Here is a 22,741-nt window from a genome sequence, read left to right on the forward strand (position 1 = left end):
TAAATTAGCAAGTTTTCTTCTGGCATGGATAGTAGGAAATCCTACTATCCCTACCAAGTTCTAAGATTCCCAAAAGTTATGTTTCCCTTATAAATTATCCAAAATAGATAGTTCACCTGCATAATCACCCGCTTCTATGTATTTTATAATTTATAATTTATAATTCTGTCTAATCTTCTTACATTATATATTCATCACAACTTTCTCGTTTTCGTAACGTTTATTATTACTCCTTATCTATACTGTCCGCGGCAAAACCATAGTAATTACATTTACGAGGGGTTGTTTTAAACGTTGAGGGTGCTAACAACGTCTTAAGTCTTCAGACTATCTACTCGGGCGTTTGAATAATTTAGAATATGAAAAAATATAGAAATTAAAAAATTCAAAATTTCAAGGGGGAGAGCATAGAAAGTTGAAAAATACGCAATAGGTACGTAATCCCAAATATGACGGTTTTCCTTTTAGTTATCTATCAGTTTGTGTATTATTATTACTTTTTTTTCGTGCGCTAGAAATTAGAATAGTCGGAAAAACGAATAGCGTTTTTTTATATTTCTATAAAAACCCATAATCAATCTTATATACTATGGGTACCATACGGATACGGGATGAACGAGACAACGAAATTAGCTTATACCTAATATATTATTATGTTCGATATCGTGTATTTCGATTGCAGTCACTGTCCGTGCACTAACAGGGAAAAACAAATAAAATTATGCAAACTTTCGATGGGTATTGTGCAGATATGCAGTGCTCCGTAAATGTGCCACCTTCGCGTAGACTTTAAAATATTCGCGTCGCACGGATACGAAAAACAAAAAAAAAACAAACAAACAGATAAACATAATTTAACGTGTCCCGTGTTATCCGGAGGGTCTGACGACTTTACCGAAAATCGTGTAAATCGATAAATACGGTTTTAAAGTCGTCTCCGTAACGCTTTATGAATAATTTATTATCGGCTAAGGCATATTTTACTGTCGAAAACAAAGCGCAAAGGTCACGACTAGACACAGTGGGCGTGTACAAAAAAGCGTATGAAATATTATATAGGTTTTTTTTATGGAAAAACACTAATTTTCTCAATTATTTTTTAGTGGATTTCAGTGTTGATTTTTTTTATGTATTTTAAAGCACAAGCACTAAAAAAAGTTTGTGTTTTACTTAAAACATATTATTTCGAAAAATGTTGATTATTATCGTGGCTATATAATAAGGTATAAGCTCCATTATTTCTAAGTGACTACGTTCAACATGGTTTTAAGAGCTTATAAAATTACAATTGATATTATTATACCTACCAAGTTTACTTGGATTTGTAGTAGACAAAATATATTATTAGAATTTTCTACTCCACAAAATATAATTTTCTACTTTTATTGAATTTTGAAAACAGTATGCCAATAATTTATTATCACTTTAATATGCAATTAATATAAAATATTATCATAATGATTAATATGTAAAACTGTAGTTATTAGCTTGAAATTATGCATAGGAAAACTTAAAAGAAATATAAATCCGTGCCAGAGCCATAATATTATTGTACGATCGTTGTTTGATAGATTTATCGTCGCGGGACATGTCTGTCTGTCGGTTCTATATTATAATAATATTATTATGGGTACATCTATCATTCCACTTTTCGGATTTCTTTTTTCCAGCGCAAGACGTTGATGCGTTTTCATCGATTTTTCCCCCCTCTGAAATAGAATAGTACAATTTTTCGACGACGACGAATTTTCTGCCGACATCGCGATCGCGAAACTCACCTGCGTAGTTGATGACACGACGGCGGTGGCGGCGGCGGGCGACGGCCGGAACAACGACAATATTATTATCGTCCATGTTCGAGAGAGTTTCCGGGCGTCACTTTCGGCGGCTACTACCGAGGCGATGGTGATCCGACAACGAGGACAGCGGAGATATCATTACACTATGTTATTATATTATGCTGTGTGATAATATAAAAAAATAATATACCGAAATCGATCCGACGACGCGGCGCAAATCGCATACGTGAAATTACTATCGTAGTATTTAAAACGATTTTTATCAATTTTTATTCGTAGCGAACAGCCAACCAGAAAATCATGTTATAATATCATAGTATTGTACAATATAATATGGCGGTATATTATAATATTTATAATCGAACGGCCCGAAAATTGTGGAAATGTGGACGAAAGAACGAAATATTATACGTCGCAGAAGACGAAGGACGCGACGACTCACGCGCACAATCACCGCCGAATAGATAATATTATTATGTCGTCTGATATTATGGCGGTGGCAACGGTGTTAATTCCGAACGCGTTAACGATACATTTCCTGTACACGGTGGCCTATTCATGTTTCCATTTAGATACCACATATCGTTTCCGACACACTACACTCAGATCGAGGGTCACATTTTCGTTATTGAATAGGTACCTACCGCTAGTTCATAAAATATTATTATGATATATGAATAAGTACTCCATATACTTGGATGAAACATTTAAAAAAAAAGTATTTGGAACAGAATGCACAGACAACATTTACTACTATTGGCGAACACCGAATTCGGTTTAAAACTGTGTTTATAAGATTTTTTGTACAAGTACATATTTTGAATAAGATAAAGGATTTAAGGGATATTAAGTATTATTGAAAAATTATTCTCATCAGTATTTTTGAATAAGCAAGTATCTAATGAGTAATAGGTATACCGGAAGCCGAATTTAATTTCTCACAAAATTTGAAATTTTTGGATCTGTATATATTTTAATATAATTATTACAGTACTGCTAAGTCTTACTCCGAGTAAGTCACTCGTTAAACTCGTTATTCGGGTATTCGACGATAAACATTTGTGCAGAACAATATTTGGCGAACGAAAAAAGAATAAACGCGTTTGATAAGAAAAGTCGGCCATTTTCCGGGCTTCTAAACATTGCGATGCGGTTGTACGGGAAGTCGGCTATCTAGTCGAATTATAACATTTAAATAATATATTATATCTGTGGCGACAACGCGTAGGGACTACCACTACCATGGTCAAAGATCGATTTACCATGTATGACGTTGTGTTATCCGTTTGATCGTCGTCGCGCCTGCGCGTGTGTGCAGTGTGAGTTTGATCCCCACTGCAGATAAAGCTAGGGATTTCAAACTTTTTGGACGCGGCGAAAAACACGCAGTCGCGTTCAATCCGTTCAATCGCAACCACCTGATCGTTTGACAAGAAGAGGAAAAAGGGAGAAAACTAAACGTGTCAAATGTACCTATATATATATAATAGGGCGATAACGCTTTTTTACCATTATTATCGTATACCGACGCTACGACGACAACGTGCGATATATATATTATATTATATTGTTAGCGCAATGAGTGGATTCGTAAAGCCCAACTTAAGCGATAGTAAACGCTTGTGTGGTGTACGTGTCCTGCACAGCGAGTATAACTTTTTCGGATTCGTAACTTTTTTCGTTTTTTTTTTTTATCAAGTTTTAAAAGCACATTAGATATTTTATCATAGGGTTTTTTATTTTCGGCGACGATGACCTTTTTGCTTACCTGCCTGCGCTCACGGGCTCATGAACCACATAATATTAATTCAGTGCTCAAATTGGAAAAATAAAAGAAAGAAGACTCTCAGATTTGAAAAAAATTAGCGTTCCTTATAATGATTAAACTCAAACTAGCTACCCACCAAACCTTCCATCTTCAACAATAGGTAGTTGAAATATATAATACACCAATACAGTAGCATTTATCACCAATTACAATAAATATTATTTTACTTGTCATTTATTAAAATAAAAATTAACGGTCACTAATAATGATAAATAGATAAAAAACTTTGACAACCGGCTAAGATATTATATTTATATCTTAGTATGTGCTTTTGATCGAGTTATCAATTATCATAAGAAAATCATTAAGGGCCGTTCTTACAATGTCCGGTTAAAGTTAACCGATACTTAACCGGCCGAATTCTGCCGGTAAAAAAATCTGTCTATTAGCGTTAACTGACACTTTACCGGGCATTGTAAGAACGGCCCTAAATTGAATTTTAATATCTTATTGAATATGTACAACCTAATGAAATAATAATTACAAAATTACAATAATATTTTAACAAATAAAACGTTCTGTCCTCCCGTTATAATAAAAATAATTAGAAGGGGTGCACTCAAAATATAAAACAATTGAAAAGGATTTCTGTCTTTCTGCGTCCTCCCCTAGCACTGAATACTGTTATGTATTAGGTACCCGTATATTATTATTATTGTATTTATTATTAAAATGTTATATTATACGGGTTTTCCACCTTCGCGATTCAAAACATAATATTAGATATTCAACTCGTATACCTAACCTACTATTCCACTCGTATAGTATTCGACCTCATCACGCGTGCGAGTTCTCACAGTTATATTATACATTTCGAATAAACTAGTGTCGACGTTAAGCAAACACATAATAATATTATACAGTTTGTTTTCATTAGCAGCTTTTCGTTAACAACATAAAACGACACATCGTTATAAAATAATATACTATTAGGTACCTAGGTAACGCACTAGAATATACCTCTAGGTTCAAAAAATAATATAATACCACGTAGATAGACATCGGAGTCCTTTCATTGACATAATCACAATTTAAATTAATTACTGTAGACGTTATATATTATTATAATATTATCTTGATTATTGATCGTATGATGGTTAAGCACCGTTCTACGATAACACTGCTCGGTCGTGTTCCATATATTTTGGCATTCGGTAGTGCTCAGACGATAATATATTATTCCTTGCGCAGTGAAACTTTATAGGTACCTTTTTATTTTCCACAAAATAGCGATAACCTATAACCATATAACTACATAAGTACCTTCATATTAAATAAAATACTTAATTTTAAAAAATAAATCAATTATCTGTATCTATACAAATTTTAAGAGTAATTTAAATAATACTGTTCCGATTAAGTCGTATTATGTTAAGTCTTATTTATTGTATATGTACCTATGAGTTGATGCAAAATATATTTTTCTTAATTGTCGAATTAAAAACTTTTTACAGTTAATTTACGTAAAGGTCAACTCCATTTGCAGAGATGCTCCCATTCGAGTAAATAAATAAAAACATAATTAAATCATGTAATTGAATGTATTTATTATACAGTGGAACTTCCATACTACGTAGTCTCAACGGGCAACAAAAGAAATTCGTATTATAAAGAAATTCGTTGAATAGAATTAAATAAATTCGGTTCTAATTTGGTTGAGGTTCTTAAAAATGTTTCGTTAACAAAAAATTACGTTAAATGAAAGTTTCACTGTATTAAGTATATATTTTATATAATATAGACGGTACATTAAATGCTTTATCGTAGGTATATATTGGTATGTCGGGTGCATATTATAAAAATGAATAAATAAGAATAATGACATAGTTATTATTTCAAATAATTAAATTACAGCGATGGGAAAGTTCTTTCTAAAAATGAATTAGTTCAAGTTCAAGACATTAAATATGAACTAGTTTAAATTTTAGTTCGTATTTTTTATTAGTAATTGAAAATAACAATTATAGAGTAGTGGTTAAAATAATGTTGAGTAATAAACGAAAACAAAATCACACTTTATGGTATTATGTCAAGTTACAACAGAATTATAATAATATACCATAAATGGTATACCAACTATTCTTATCGGCGATCAACGGTACGGCGTTGTGATTTCAGGGCAAAAATAAATATCCAAACTAAAAATAAACAAAATTAAGAACAAATTATATCTTTTGATTCTTGAGAAGGAATCTGATCGGCTACAAGACATTTCAAAACGTTATCCTATCGCCTGTTCTATTAAAATTAAATTGTCAATGAACGAAACCAAAACGTTCAAAATCATAATTAATAAGAACTTAGTTCACGTTCAAGTTCATTTCTTGAAAATCGAACTCGTTCATATCTGCAAGTTCACATAATTTGAACGCGTTCTTATGAACTCATTCTTTCCCATCACTGTTAAATTATAATAGTTTTATATATAAAAAAAAAAAATGAAAATGAGGAATTCCTACATGGTCAACTTCAAATACACCATAGAGAATTCTAATAATAATAATATACTTGGAATATAATAATATCGCAAAGTATATGATATCATCTTATTTGTCTGTCTTCGACATTAGAGTGACTTTTTTTGTTGTATAAGCCACGTATAATGTCTAGTGACAAATTATTAACCACTGGTCGATTTGTTTAAAAATGTATCATCTTCAAAACGGTCAAATATGCATTTAAATTTCAGAACGTAAGTTAAAATAATTTTCCAGGCATTTTGAGAGTAGACATATTAAAATAATATGTATCTATATTAACTTGATTGTATATATTACTGCATTATTGGTACAAATTATTTTAAAATATCTAAAATTACATAGTAATATGATGTGAAAATATGTTGTTTTTTTGGCCTACAGATATTAAGAAAAATATATATATATACATCCACTTTACTGTTGAATATGGATTGTATCTCTTTTTTTTGCTTGATTAAAAAAACTAATTGATAGCGTAAAACACAAAAGAACTACAATATAGATATAATTGATGTATCATCACAAATTGACAACATCTTTTATTCATGTTTTTGAAACCATAAAACATATTATACCTAATCCATGAAATGTACCTACATTTTATCAAAATATACTGTTTGATAAATAAATAAATACCAAAAGAAATATCCAATATTACGTATGAATATAAATGTTGCGCAGATGAATCAGGATGTGTCAGGGTTCCAGTTTTTTCCTGCATAAACTGTTTCTATTAAGTGTTATAATATAAACTAAATTGCTAATATGTTTTAGCCTTATATAGTTTTGTATGTGACACGGTTAATAACACTGGCCGTATTCTAATCGGTCTTTAAACACCATTTTAATATAAAGATAAATTATCGATGAATTGTATAATTGCAGGATAAATATTTCTATGAATCATATTGTGCGATTGGTCGTCCATTCTACGAAAGTCACCGTGACTTAATCACCACTCCAGGGGATCTTTTAAAGCTGAACTCTAGTTATTGAAATCATTTACTCCTAAGTAGAGTGTAATCGGCTTAGTTGGATGGCAAAAGAAAACATTTATAAATTGTGATTAAATCTCCGATCGGACAGAAAGATAGCATTAGTGTAACGAGGTTTGACATAAGCATAACATTCGAAAAGAATAAAATGAGAACAGTGGTTATATTATGTAGTAACTATTTATTATAAAAATGTCAGTATCATCGAAGTATATATTATTATTATTATTATTTTTTTTTTATGTACGTTTAATATTCGTTAAAAAAAATTATAGTTTGACCATAGATATATAAAACAACTAGATAGCCGACTATATATTACATTGCCATAAGAATGTTGAAGTCGGGCTGCCATATGCCAACAAGGCAATATTTACTTAATAACTCAATAGATAAGACACTGATATCTGATAATAAATCAATATATATCAATAATATCAATCATGCGATTTTGTAAACATTGTCCTGTTGGCATATGGCGGTTGACTTCAATATTATCCTGTAGTCGGCTATCTAGTTGTTTTAAATGTCTATGAGTTTGACATAAGCATAACATTTGAAAAGAATAAAATGAAAACAGTGTTAATAATATTATATGTAGTAACTATTTATTATAAAAATTTCAGTATCATCGAAGTGTATATTATTATTATTATTATTATTATTATTCTTTATGCACGTTTAATATTCGTTAAAAAAATGATAGTTTGATTTAAGCATAACATTCGAAAATAATAAAATGAAAACAGTGGTTATTTTATGTAGTAACTATTTATTATACAAATTTCAGTATCATCAAAGTGTATAATATTATTATTATTCTTTATGCACGTTTAATATTTGTAAAAAAAATGATAGTGCAAGAGTGCAACGTACGGACATTGGAGAGAAATTTAAATTATGTGTTGTATACCAGTTATATAACTCATTTTGTATTTTGACATATTTTAATAATATTTATGACGGCTACTGTAAGAATAGGTACTCGCTACTTGTTTCTGATAATGTAAATGTCAAAACACATCCTTAAACTTAACTTATTAAAATAAATTGTTTATGGTCAAAAACTGTATGCATAAAATGAATATTTAATGTGGCTGTGTGTACATTTTAAAAGCTTTTATTGTTTTAATAATGTTAACTCTGTCTCTCTTTTTAACAAAACTTTTTTTTTGCTGTACGTCTGTACACACATATACCTATTTATTATAATTGTGTTAAAATGAAAAGGTATAGTAATTAAAAACCTTTTTTCCATTCAAATAAAGAATAATGATTAAATGACGTATTATTACTGACTCATTTTAGAAAAAAAAATTACACTGGAAATTAGGTTACATTTAGTATTAATATTTAATAAGAATTTACCGTCCCTTAAATTTCTAAGTAAAATAATAAATTCAACTTGAAATATTTTTATAGGTTAATTAACGATAGTAATTAAAAATTAGTATTAGGTATGTCAACATAATTATTATTTTTATTTTCAGAAAAATTTATAAAATTATTTTACACATTTTTGTTAAATGTTTTGCTCTAAAATATAATTTATTATATTAAGCAAATAAAAATTATTTATAATTGTTAAAACCTTTATCTAATTTATATAATACTAGGTACTATTCGTTTTTTATACATCCACATTTTTTTCTTTCAGTAGGTAGCCAAGTTGTATTTATTTTCTTAAGAACCTTTCAAGAGTTACTAGGCATGTTTAATTAAAAGTATAACATACCTCCATTTTTAAGTTTTCAAATTATTTTAATGAAATATATACAGAATTACGACTTTTTAATATTTTGTGAATAATTTTTGTTCAGTTTCTACTGCTTTTCAAACAATAAGTGAGTGGCACTTAGCATCGTTTTTGTATCTGATTCCTCTCTCTAGTTGGACGATATTCGTTTCTCAATGGCACTCGGTTTTTCTCGTTTTTATTTTATTTTAAAGGTAAGTGTTTTCGATGTATATAATATATGTTAGTGCAATGACGGTAAATAACAGATTTTCAAAAGCAAAGTGTATTTTATTTTAACGCATTTATTCAAAATATAGGTTATTGTAGGTAGGTTCCTCACTCAAAAACGATATGGTCTAACATTTTTGAAAATTTTCACATTAGTACAAGGCTATACTTTTGTTCAAAGATTAAATTGACAGTGAAATCGAGATTTGACATTTGTGTGTATTTATTTTTTTTATACTAAAACTATACATCGGTTAAAATTAAATAAATAATTTATTACTTCCAACTCGTGTATTAATGGAATAATAATAATCCACATCCACGCAAGTTTATACATTGACTATATATACGAATCCCACAAGTGATTTTAGTATTTAAACACTATTACCCAGCATAACGGTAAATAAAAAATTCCCGTATACCGCACGAAATAATTATAAACATAATAATATTGTATAAACCCATAATATCACACAAAACCACATCACGAAGTAAACCGAAACGGCAAGCGAACATTTTGCGTTTATTTCAGAACGTTATTTTACACGTATTGTGTTGTGTCTGGAGCTAATGTACCAGAGATCAGAGTTGCGCGGGGTTTAAATTTCATCAGTGCGGAAAGCAAATTACGCTGACAGCGCACAGCCACAATCTAAAAGCTCATTGAATATTTGCCAAAGCGGATATTATATACAGCAAAATCAGAGCAGGGAAATATTATTTTATTATATTATGCTTGCCTATGATCGTATAATAATATAATAGACCCAATGTCACTGGACAACGAATATAGATAATAGCCACTGCACGCGTAATATTGTGAATGACACTATTATAATGCGCTACAAGTGACTCTTTATAATATTTAAAATCGAACAAATTATAAGATTTTATCTGAATAGTATTATAACGATTTAGACTTGCGTGAAACGTAATAGTTTTTAATAAAAATATAATTTTAGTAGGTACCTAGGTATAGTTTTTCTGCACAGTTCATTTTACAACACTATTCTTAAGCCTAAACAAAAAATAATCTACGAGATATTATGTATACCTAGGTGGCTAGGTACAACACATCTAAATAATTAAGATAATAATCAGATCGAAAAAAAAAATACATTTTATCTGATTCAAAGTTGTATTTTTTAGATTGAAAATGGCTTTCAGAAAATTTGAGTTGGTAAACTTAATAATATTTTGCTTAATCAATCTTAATGGAAAATATTCATTTCGACAATATTTATAACATAAATACATTTTTTTATTTATTTAATTCATAATAACATTTTATGACCTTAAATAAATATATCATATTCTATACATTTTTTTTTTGTTTTCAAAATGAAAATATAATTTACTGGTATGGACAATGTAATATGGATTACAAACATTTAAATGCAAAAGTACGTCTTGAAGAATTCAATATTCAATATTCATAACAGTTCATAATTGAATTGTCTCTTTGAAGTTATCAAAATTAGTGATTCAGCGACATTGACAGAAGAAAGATTCTGTATGTTAATTCAAAAAAAAAAAAATAAAAAAAAATAATAATAATATTAATCAAACTGTACATTTAAAATATTTAAATTGTATTTTTATTTCCTTCAGAAGACCTTTATTCTATCGTCGATCTTTAATTTATTATATCTTTTCCCTCTACTTTAAACTTTTTTGATCTTAAAATAATTTATTTGTCATACTATTATGAATTTCATAAATCTGCAAATGGAAATATCACCGAGCGGGCTTATAAGAAGTTAAAAAACAGAATTTAAATATAGCACTGCGGCGATTCATAATTCGAGTCGAATACTTCTCGTTTTATCAATTCGGTTGTTTTTACGTGTCTGTATTGATTATTATTAAGTCCTTGCGATTTTAATAATTTTAATTTCATAACGATTTCCTTATATTGTACCTGGGGCTGCACTTTAACAAATATTAAACAATATATCTGCCGATATATGCCGATTGAATTACACACGCCTAACTACGTAGTAGACATTTGATTAAATTTTAAAATTTATAGTACAGGATCGTATAGGTACGACGGTCCTGATTCAAACAAATCCGAATAAACGATCCGAATAGGTACGTTTTATAGTCGCCGCGTCCGGACAAAACCGCGTGTAGGTCATTCGGAATAATGTACCTACATGAGAGTTATTCCATAGTTTGTTCCCGCGAGAAACATTGACTTCAATAAAAGAAGAAGTAGGCAGTAGGCACTACATATCTCAATTATGTTAGGTGACAGGACGGAAAAGGTTATGCATTAAACGGGCACTGTAGCGACCGTAGGTACTTTCGCAGTGTTTTAGGTCAGACTTAACATTAAAACGATTTATAAGTTTGCCGGAACAACGCCACACAATGGTTACATTTTATCAAAACCTTTTCGAGTGTTGTTTAATCATTTTACATTGTAATTTTCTGAAATGCTTGAAATAATAACTATACTTAGTTGGTTTAATTAACTTTTTTTTATTTATAATTTCACTTCTATATACAATGGCCTTGCGATCAATACGAAATTGTTTTAAAAGGATTAAAAAAAACAAGAAATAACTGAAAATAAAACAACTCCCAGTGTTTAGAATACCCTTTATCACCGTTTTGTCCGCCCATCCGTCTGTTATAGTTATCGGTACATAGTTATGATTGTTGATATTCATTTTTCAAAAATTTTAATATAAGTACTAATAATTTAAAACAAAAAAACTAGAAATATAGATGTTTTTAAATATGTTAATTTTAAATAAATATTTTAATGTAACAGTTGAATAGACGCATACTAATTCACACTAGGCAGTAAATAAAAAAATATTAAAATATAAGTATTTATTATAGATTCATACTAGCCAATATTAGAAAATAGGTATCGAAATATAAAGGTTAACTTCCAAATTATTTTTAAATTGTACATGAAATTATTGCGTTGTATTAAAATTTATTTAGAAACCGAGAATTTAGCACGCCCCTCGAAGAGTGAGTTTTCCCAACTTGTTCAATTTATAATGTATGGTTGTATTCATGTCTTAACATATTATTATTGAAAACACACACTCGCCCACACTCATCAAATTAAAAATTATGAATATAAAATTATGATTACACATTTCGTACAACATAAGGGTAATATTAAAAGGATTGCAAATGAAAAATTATTTTAATCTTTTGTCAATCATATTAATGGACCTGATAACGTGATGATACTTTTGAAAACTAATTTTAATTCATTAATATGTCTAATTGAGATCCATCAAGCCACTTATTTTAAATGTTGCTCCTTTCTACTACACATTATGTTTGAATATTTAAAATTTACGACATTTTAAATGTTGATCATTAGAAAATTAAATTAAAAATCATAAAATGTGGCCTGATCGACTTGGAGTAGACGTATTCAAATCAGTTCTCAGTAATCTTATCGCGTTTTCAGGTCCATCGGTAGAATTGAAAAAAAGTATATACAAATAAATAATTGAGCAAAAAATTGTTTACTGTTCACGTGCGCAACGCTCTGCTATTTTATTTACACACAGTAACATATATCAATAGTATGGGAAAATTCTACGAAAATCAATTTTTGTATTCCCAATAATATGGTTTATTGAGCGGTTTCATAATAAAAACCTTTGTATTATCAATATTGTAGAATACAATTTAATCTGTGCCAGTATAAAAGTCAATTTTGATATTTTTAATTACTATACTCAATAATTTAAAATTCAAAAAGTAAAATATCACAAGTTTTAGAACTAAATATTGGCCATTGAAAAGAAAATATTGAAAGTCGACTCATACACATGCCTATATAAACTTCTTCTCTTTGATTTTTACTATACTATAATGTCACTCTGCAATGTATATTGTCGAAAGTACGAAACTAAGTTTCAGTGTCTCCATAAAATTCACATTTGTTATATTAGTGTGTTAATAGTGCTGCTGAGATGTCGACATACACGTGCACGTGCGCTTAGCTATTTTATTTACACACAGTCACACACACTAATGATCACTTAGTGACACTACAGACACATTTACAATACCCGCGGACAAATGATTTAAAAATTGGCCATTTTGAAGTCCTTAAAAACTGTCCATTCGCAATGCCCTTAATCAAAACCGAGTGATAATCAGGACACATTTTATAAAATATAAACGATATTGAGAGTATGGATTATTGTTTAAGACGTATCTGAGTTGTGGTTCTGTTATTCGAAAACCACAACCTTGATATGGGTATTGAAACATTTTGCATACATTGTGTTTAAATTTGAGAATAATAATATTATCTCATGTAATAGGTCACCGGGAAAATGCTATTCGATTTTAATGGTGTAATAATATAATAAAATGTATTAACAATAAAGTCACACTCGATTTTTTGATTTAAAGACTTTTAAAAAGCTGTTTGTATAGGTAGTTAAAATTATATTCAAGTCTTGAGTACCTTAGTTAAAATATTTTCGAGAAAACGAGCAACTTTGGATAATAATTTTTTGTGCATTTTTTGTTCCTTTTTTGTAATGTTCTTGTTTTATCTGAAAAATAATGCGAACTTAGTTTACAACGATCGTTGTCGTCGTATTACATCCGCTAGTAAAATATGGGTGAACAATTCTCCCAATTTGGTGAGTATTTTCACAGCAACGAAATACAAACACGCCACCATCGCTATGGTCTTACCAGTCACTAGACAGATATTATTTTTCGACGATTATAGAATACGGTTCACGAGGAGGAAAAGGTGGATATGTATTATATTATTGATCCGACGTAACCCAAGTTGTTAAAAATTATATTTGAAAAACGTAGTGCGCAATATATAAACGCGAAATCAAGTTTTTCAGTCACTATTTTATTATATACATATTCTCTATATTATTATTATATGTGTATGTTTAGCGCATATAAATCTTTCTAAAAGTTTGTTTTCGCAAAAATTCGCTACACACACGTGGACGAGGTTTATACGAGTGACTTGTATAGTACACATACGCACCTGCAACAAAACGGAAAACGACAATGCTTCATACATCAACTTCGTATCAAGGTACGCGATTTTCAAAGGATTTTTTTTTGTCTATAAGCAGTTTGAACGAAATGTTGAGAAAAATTAAAATTAAAAATCTTAAATATTATATTTATGTACTAATTAAATAGGCAACTAACAAGACGTGGTCTAATGTCAGTCAGTATATACAGACTTAAGTACAAGATTGTATGGACGGTTTCGCGCGAAAAACAACTATTTCTATAACAGCTATTATTAGTCGAGACACCAAAAATGTACACACAATAAGACGTACGACAATATATATATAATATATGTATTTATTTATTTAAACTTATGAATAACTATAAATATTTAAGAGTCTTATTGTTTTTTTATGTCGCATTAATACGATATAATCTGTTATTCTTATGTTCTTCAAACTTAATTCCTAAATAGCTCAAAAAACACTATGGTACAGAAGATATTGTCTTTTGTGTTTCTCGGCTATGACTGTAGCCTGAGTTCAAAAAACGCTTTTCCCAGACCATTTATGGCAACGGACAGCGAGGCGTCCTATTTACGTACACCGGTAACACTCTGTGCGAGTATTAGCATTTAATAATATATTATTTCTACCTATAGTAGCGTACCAACGGTTAGAGAGGGGAGAGGGATCTGAGGGGCTCATGTTCATCAGAGAGAACGGAGGGAGGCGTCTCGGTCGTCTATATCATAAAAGTTCATGCAAAAACTACGAAATTTGTAATTCTAAACTCTCCGATCAATAATGACCGAGGAGAGTTTTCAATGGACTGGTTTTAATGAAAACTCAAGCTCCAAAATGTTGTACAAATTTTGCGGGTAGTAAAACTCTCAAGACTTCAGATGTTATAATATTATCTTCAGCTATTGGACTATTGGCAAAATAATTATTAATAATTAAACATTTTTTCGACTAAAGTTATAATACAATTTTAAAAACTAATTATTAAATCGTGACTAAGTAAAACTAAATACGAACGATAATTTTATGAAGTATATTTTATTCACCGCAACCCTCCCGCCCACAATTCAAAATCCTGGCTATGCCACTGTTTACCGACGCCGCCAATATTATAGACACGAGACACGCGTTTATGCAGCTGGTATATAGGGTGCATGCAAAGGCTTGAATCCGTGGAAAAGCGATTTTTATTTTTATTCTTGGAAAATAATCCACGACAACTTTCTTTATATTTGCCCGTGGGACGTTCAAATCCCTCCAACAGGTACACGATTGAAGTTCCCGATGTGTTTATTCATCGAGACGATTAATTCGTGTCTAATTTATTTTGGTAGGTGACTTACGGTATTTTGTTTGTGGCTTTATCATCTTGGAGGGATCAAACATCGTTGATTGTTGTTTTATGATGTACATAGCCAATGGAATAATATAATATTACATAATAATATTATACCTACCATGTAAGCGTTGGAAATCGGACCAACGGTTAATCGTTTTATTTTATACCACGGTAGGATATATGCGCGTACGTTACTTATAATATAATACAACGTTATATTCGTTATAAACTCTGTTTTAAGGTTAGTACCTTAGTAAACTCGCTACCAACAACAACCGAAACTTCAAACGGTTATATAACAAATGAACAATCGGCGTTTGTCGCTTTGACCGAAATAAACCACCTTGTGTTAAGGTAGGTATGTATACGCGTAAAACTACACACTCAAAATATACAACTACGGTATAATAATGTATCGGTGGGATTTGCTAGCTGGCGGGTAGTAATTAATGCTGTGTGCGGGCGTTGTTCCACCCAAAACGCGCTTAACACATGGCCTAAACAGCAATCAGTCAATCTCGGGGCTTTTTAGATACCTATACTACCGCGACCGTCATCCCCCAACCGATCACTACCATCCTTTGGTTTCCTCCCTTTTGTTTGTCGTTCGCACGCCCCCCCCTTATTACTCTATCCCCCTCTATCATTCACTCTCTCTCTGACAGTCTCCCGTCTCAACTTTCTTCCACCCACCTCCTCCCACTCCTCCTCAACAAACTAAATAAATCTTTAACCTCTCGACCGTACTCTGCCGAGATGTCTAATAAAACTTTGTTACGATAAAAACTTTGCTCCACACACGTATGTGTCTTGCCACCTCTACCATATCTCCACGACCGTGGTACCGACTCTCCTCCCCGCCTACGTGTGCCTCCTCGCCGTGCATATAACCACGGCCGCCGTCAAGAACAATACGAAACCGGAGCACATCACCTCAAAAGACGCAGTAACCCACCCCCTTGTCTGCCGCTGATTTTCCTGAAGGTAAAAACGCAATTCAAAACCACCCCCGAACACAATAGACCCGTTGATTTAATATAGCCCGCATCTGGCAAACATTGTCGCGAATTTGTAATATAATACAATAAAATAGGAGGTTTGCTACCGGTACATCACAATGTGTTATATAACTTTTTTTACAGTTCAATTATTAATTTTAAGAGTGTACTTCAACTATAATGCGTTTAGCTCTAAATTAACCACCGCGGGGGTCAACAATACATATATTATAACCTATATTATAATCTATGCGAAGACTGTTAAATTATTATATGAGATCACGATCACATCCAGCACAAACCATGATAATGGGTTTTTAAAAATGTTGCGTATTGTCACCATAAATCGAAAATCTTTCACAACTATTCAATTATCAAGGTTAGGGACACCCCTGCTGCAGGCGCCGCCACCGATGCGGTTCGTATAACATAGTTACGGTATTATAGAAATGTATATTTGGCCGGTATTAAGGTATTACTTGAGTGGTATTTAAAAGAGAATATGAGGCATATGAAGACGTAGATATACAAAAATGTTTGAGATAAGGTTGCAATATTTATTACCTACATTAATCCATCTTGAGGAAGCATTAAAATACCAAAGATATAATATAAGACTATAAGAGGATGAAAGTAAACGGAATACTAGTGCAGATGCTGCGTTTTTCAGACGACATTGCAATGACAGCAGATAGCGGAGACATTTTAGAGAGGACGCTACTTAGCTTAGACAAAACACTGAAACGGGACTATAATAACATGCAAATTACCAAAGTCAAGACAAAGATTCTAGTTTACAACATACAATAATTAGACGCTAATATATTATAACGATAGACAATATCAAACTGAAAAAAATAATAATTTTTACATACCTTGGAGCAGTGGCGTGCAGACAAGACACAAATGGGGCCTAGGCCCCACTTGAAAATGGGGTGGGTGTGTGTGGTATTTTTTGTTAAGAATTATACAATAACTATACAGTAACTTAAGTTACTAAAATTAAATTTTTAAATGTTATTTTACTACGTGTCATTTTACTGCGTTCTTTTAGTTTTGGGTGGGTGGTGGGTGTAAAAAAATGAACTTTGCCCCACATGGAAAAAGGGATCTGCACGCCACTGCCTTGGAGACTTGGAAGCTAAATGACAAGTGAAAGGGAAAAGAACCTACCATATGTCAAATATACGCTGTAAAACAGCACTAGCTAATCTGGTGTTCTTCAAAAAGCAAATACTATTCATCACGAAAACGTTAAGCATTATAATATAAGAAAAATATAAAAACAATGGTATGGAGTGTAGCATTGCATGGAGCTAAATCGTGGATAATTCGAAAGCTGATAGGAAAATAATTGAAGCATTCGAAAATGGGTGTTAGCGAAGGGCGTTAAAGAGCTCATGGACAGAATGAGTGGCAAATGAAGATGTGTATTGTAAAACAAATGAATAAGGAAATCTATACGAAAAACACTCAGTGAAAGAAGAAATAAATGAAACCGGCTAAGGAACAATATTAGTGAGTAACATCTATAATCGAAAGGAAAATCGAAGGGAAAACAGCTAGGAAGTGGAAGACCAAGACAATCCTATATGAAGCAGATTAAGTCTGCAGTTTCAGGGAAAGGATTCTATAAAGAATCGAAGGAAGTTGCTATAGATAGAATTGAGGGGAGAAACATTTCATTATTAAACCAATCTACGGATTTTTAAAAAAAACCTATGCCCGTTCTTCTTTTGGTTACCTACCTATACATTTTGTTCTATACGAGCTCGACGACGAATCCGCCGACGTTCGGCGTATAAAAAACAAACTAACATAATATATTATTTAACCGTAGGTACTATAATATTACGTGTGCACCTCGATGGGGAACAAATAATATAATTTACTAGTATAATTTATACACGTGACGTGTCCAACGAGAAGATTTACTATTTCGCTTGGGAATTTGATTTGCCACGCCCGCCCACCACTATAATAATATACTATATCCGACCCGAACCGTTAATCTGACTTTTTGCATCCACGTTTTACCACCTATGCGTCATCATCGGTACACGATACAATCGATAAAACAAAATACGTGACCATAAATTATTATTTTGAATGACACTGCGTGGGCTATATTATTATACAGTGTGCGTTTTTAATTTTTCAATCAAACGATTGGAGGGAAATTGCATGATTGTTATCCACGACTTTTATAATTGATTTCATAATGTTGGACAGCGTTGAATTATCGCATTATATATATATTTTTTAACGACGTTTCAAATACTGAAGACATGCAGTTTAGTTAAGTTGAGACGTGTAAACAGAAGACGTTCCGTGCGCAAATTCACTTAGAGTATAAATTCAGTGATCTGTAGAAAAGTTGTATACAACTTTAAATTACCGACTCGGTTCAAAGGTAGGTACCATTCGAAAATGTTCATTGTCTTTTGGCTGGTGTATTAAAGGCCCCATATATTTGGCATCCGTTATAATTACGTTAACGAACACTTCGAGGGAAAATGTTTAGTTTGAAATGGTTTACTCATAGCGTTACGCCGTAAACTACCAAAATGGTACTCGACAACGTCGGCTACTGTTCTTGGCCTTGCGATTTGCGGTCAACGGGTTGAATATTTTCTAAACTATACTTTTCAATGGTTTTTAAAATGTATGAATATTTTGTGTACATGTATTGCATTTAATTTATTCCTTAACTACAAGAAGTAATGCGTACTTTTCAGAGAAATATAAAATAACTCGAATAATTATAAAAAAAAAAAAAAAAAAAATCATAAATAATTAATGTTTTAAAAAGATAAAATAGGTATGTTATTAAAATAAAACCATAATATCATGTGTCAGAAATACCCTATTTTTTTGATTCACTCTGACTGGCACATTGCAGGCGTTTTACTATGCGTTTGTTGAATATTATTAGCCAAAACATCATGCACGTGGCGTATTTTTAGTTGTTTAATCACTTTAATATGAATAAAAAGTAATATTAAAATACCTCTCTAGTCTATTATATTTCTGGGCTTCATTTTTTTTTTCACATACGTAGTCTCTAAAGCGCTTAGACGTAGGTACACGCGTGTCTTGACCCACAGGCCCCGGCAAAAACAATAGTTACAGTGATGGCGTCGGCTGCAAATCCGGGGATCCGGATAAAGAGCAGGAGCATTTGGCTGCGGTTGGATAAAGAGGAATAGTGGGATGATGGCGATGACGATGACGAAGAGGACGAGGAAGAGGAGAGGTAGGATTCACTGGCAGGGCAGTATACCCGCAGGAGCAGAGTGCGCCCCGTTTTTGTTTTAATTAGTCGTCCTAATAAACGGGTCGGGTCTTGATGGATGACGGCCGGGATTTCGACCTACCGAACACACACACTCGCGCATGGATCACACTGGACCATGGTTGTGGTGCACGGCGTGTTGCGAGTTTAAGGTCCTGCGTACGTGACCAGCATGCGGCTAAATATAATATATGTAGTGACTTTTGCGGCGGCGGTGGGCATAGTGTACGCCTTTATACACGTATGTATATATGTACGTACGATATTCGTTACCCGGTAAACGGTATAATACGATTTGTATAGTCATAGCAGTACTTACACCAACGCGCGCACCCCGACGACCGGGTGGAGACAGCGCACGTGTATAATAATATATAATAGTGTGATAGTTGGCTGCGGTTATAGGCACGTGTAATGGGTTAGGCATATCATATATATATATTTTTTTATGTGCAGGTATGCGTGTGTCGGTGTGCATGTATGTATGTGAGTATGCACGTATGTGTATAGTGCACGAAGGGTGAAAAATGTTACATTTGGCACGACATAAACGCCACCGTGAATATTCCAAGGTGTATAGTCTTTTGCTAAATACTAGACGCGAGGGTCACGTTTAGCGGCTCCCGAAGAGTTTCAGTGTTTCACACACACACACACACACACACACAAGTGCACGTACTTACTTACCTTGGTACCCACCACACACATTTCGGTCATATGCGACATTAATATACTCTGGGATCACCTGGGGATTTGGCGTGTGCCGTTCTCCGCTCCAGCGCGCGTTTTGATGACAATTTTTCACGTCTTTTCGCAGTATTTTTCTCTTTTTCTACTTACAGTGTACTACACACACGTAGCATATTATATGTACTTCTATGATATATAATAATAATAACACACGACTGTTGTAGGTCACAGCGGGCGTGTTGTGTTATCCCATGAAAAAAGAATAATAATGATTTTTTGCCACACAATAACACACATACACACACATACAGACATATATCATAAATGTATAATGTGCTTTTGAGGTGATGAATTGTGTCGGGTGGTTTATTTTCGTCACCGAGCAGCAGTCGTGATTAACGGGCTAATGCCGAAAAAATATTACTGCCACACGCGCGTGACGCATATTATTATTGTAATCAGTTTTTAATAATAATAGGTAATATAATATTATTATGTGATATGATTTTGAGTAAGTATACAACTTACGAGGTATTTTTTTATCCCACGGGGTTTTTTAGAATTTATTTAATCTATCATCAAAAAAAAAAAAAAAAAACCCGCAAAACAATATGATTTATGGAGTTATTCCGTGCGGAGCGGCGCATGTACGCATTGTACTTGGTAATTAAAAGGTACCTACCTAGTTACAAGTAGCATTAGTAGGCGCAAATAGGAACAATATTATTATATAAGACCGTAATAAATAATAATAATATACTAATTTGTTGTACTCGCACTACGGTAAAGTCTTAAAAAGTGTTTAATAGGTTTTACTCTACGCGCGCGTTGTACAGAAATCCGGAGTAACATTATGTGTGTGACTTGGAGTTTGATCATTATTAATTTTTTTCTTTTTTTTTTTGTAAGGGATTATACGGTTTGCCTTTTTAATTTTGTTAAATGCATTGTTGCGTTGGCCTACTTTACAAAACCCGACGTGCAAGGCTTATCTCCAAACCAAAATTAATTCTTCTCTAAGACATACTTGCATAATACTATTATAACGAAAAATAGAATTATACTAGTTATTTAACTCACAATATAAGAAATTTGATAATATTAAAATATGTAAATAAAAATATGTACACAATGCTCTATAATAAAATACATACAGGATATCCAATGAGCACTTATTACTATTTAGTAGGTATTTAAAAACGACGAGTGTGTTTAAATCGTATTCACCATTTTTAAACAGTAAGGAAATTTTTGTGTCACCATTTTAATAATATGGTAGGTGAAATGATACGTTAGATTCGTAACCAATGGGCAACAATAATTAGTAATAATGACCGTTGAGTGGACACATACGACATAGGTATATTCGACTGTTCCGTATAATTTTATTACAACTTCGACGAACTTAATATACTTAGCCAATGTCGTATACTTTTTTGAATTTATACACATTGCTAAGAGCCTTAAGCACACGCGACCGCTGCAGTCGATGGTTGGTCACTTATTGATTGTATTATATCTACCTTAGCTACCTACCTAAATAATGTTGGACACAAATATAGGTTAATTTATTAAGTATATTTGAAAGTTAAAATTTTGTTTTAAATCTATAAAAAAACAACAACTTTCCTTAGCTTGAAACTAGAAAACTAGAAAAAATAACATCAAATGTCTAATATCTATATTTATATAACAATGAGTAATACTAAATCTGTGTACAAAGTTGTAGGTATGTAACATAAACTTACAGAAATAACTTTAAAAGCAAATTGCGATAAAATATGTTCTATAATTTAGTTAATAATATCACAGTTGGCAACAAAATTAAAAAGAAAACATTTTATAAGTCATAACGATACTTCAGCTTTTTAACAACAACTATATATTTTTTAACTATATATTAAGTTTCTTGTAAAATCGTGGTATGGGGGGGGGGGGGGCTACTTGTTCATTTCAGCAAAATAAGAATAATCTTGAATATAATTATTATCAGATTTATTTTATTTTTATCCGCCAAGTTTTAATGATACCTATTTTATGTGTAAGAAATTTAATGTGCTCAATTTTGATAAGTTGCTATTAGCTTATCAGTATAATTTTTTTTTTCTAATATGTAATCATAAATATAACATGAGACAAAAAAAATAAATAAACAGATTTTATAGGGTAAAACAAAATATACTCTAAAGTGTAAATATTATATTATAGTAGATTCGTTCAATAAGATACAATTATTATTATTATTGTAATTATAGCAAAATGTGATTTCTCCGATTTGTTAAATCTCAATCGAATATTTGGGAGTAACAAAGAATATATTATTATATATATAGATATTTATC

The 22,741-nt window shown here is 31.7% G+C and overlaps 1 protein-coding gene across 2 annotated transcripts in view; it reads right to left on the reverse strand.

The window, feature by feature from the left end:
* LOC100159244 (leucine-rich repeats and immunoglobulin-like domains protein 2) overlaps positions 1–22,741 on the reverse strand; it is a 145,802-nt gene that overhangs the window by 71,648 nt on the left and 51,413 nt on the right. Inside the window, exon 1 of one of the 2 annotated variants that reach the window (XM_001943421.5) lies at positions 1,779–2,276. The exons of the other annotated variant lie outside the window; for it this stretch is intronic. The gene's annotated coding sequence lies outside the window, so the exon portion shown is untranslated. Of the gene's footprint in view, positions 1–1,778; positions 2,277–22,741 lie in introns of those variants that run through there. 2 annotated transcript variants of the gene reach the window in all.

The sequence above is a fragment of the Acyrthosiphon pisum genome, chromosome A2, assembly GCF_005508785.2.
Source record: "Acyrthosiphon pisum isolate AL4f chromosome A2, pea_aphid_22Mar2018_4r6ur, whole genome shotgun sequence".
NCBI lineage: Eukaryota > Metazoa > Arthropoda > Insecta > Hemiptera > Aphididae > Acyrthosiphon > Acyrthosiphon pisum.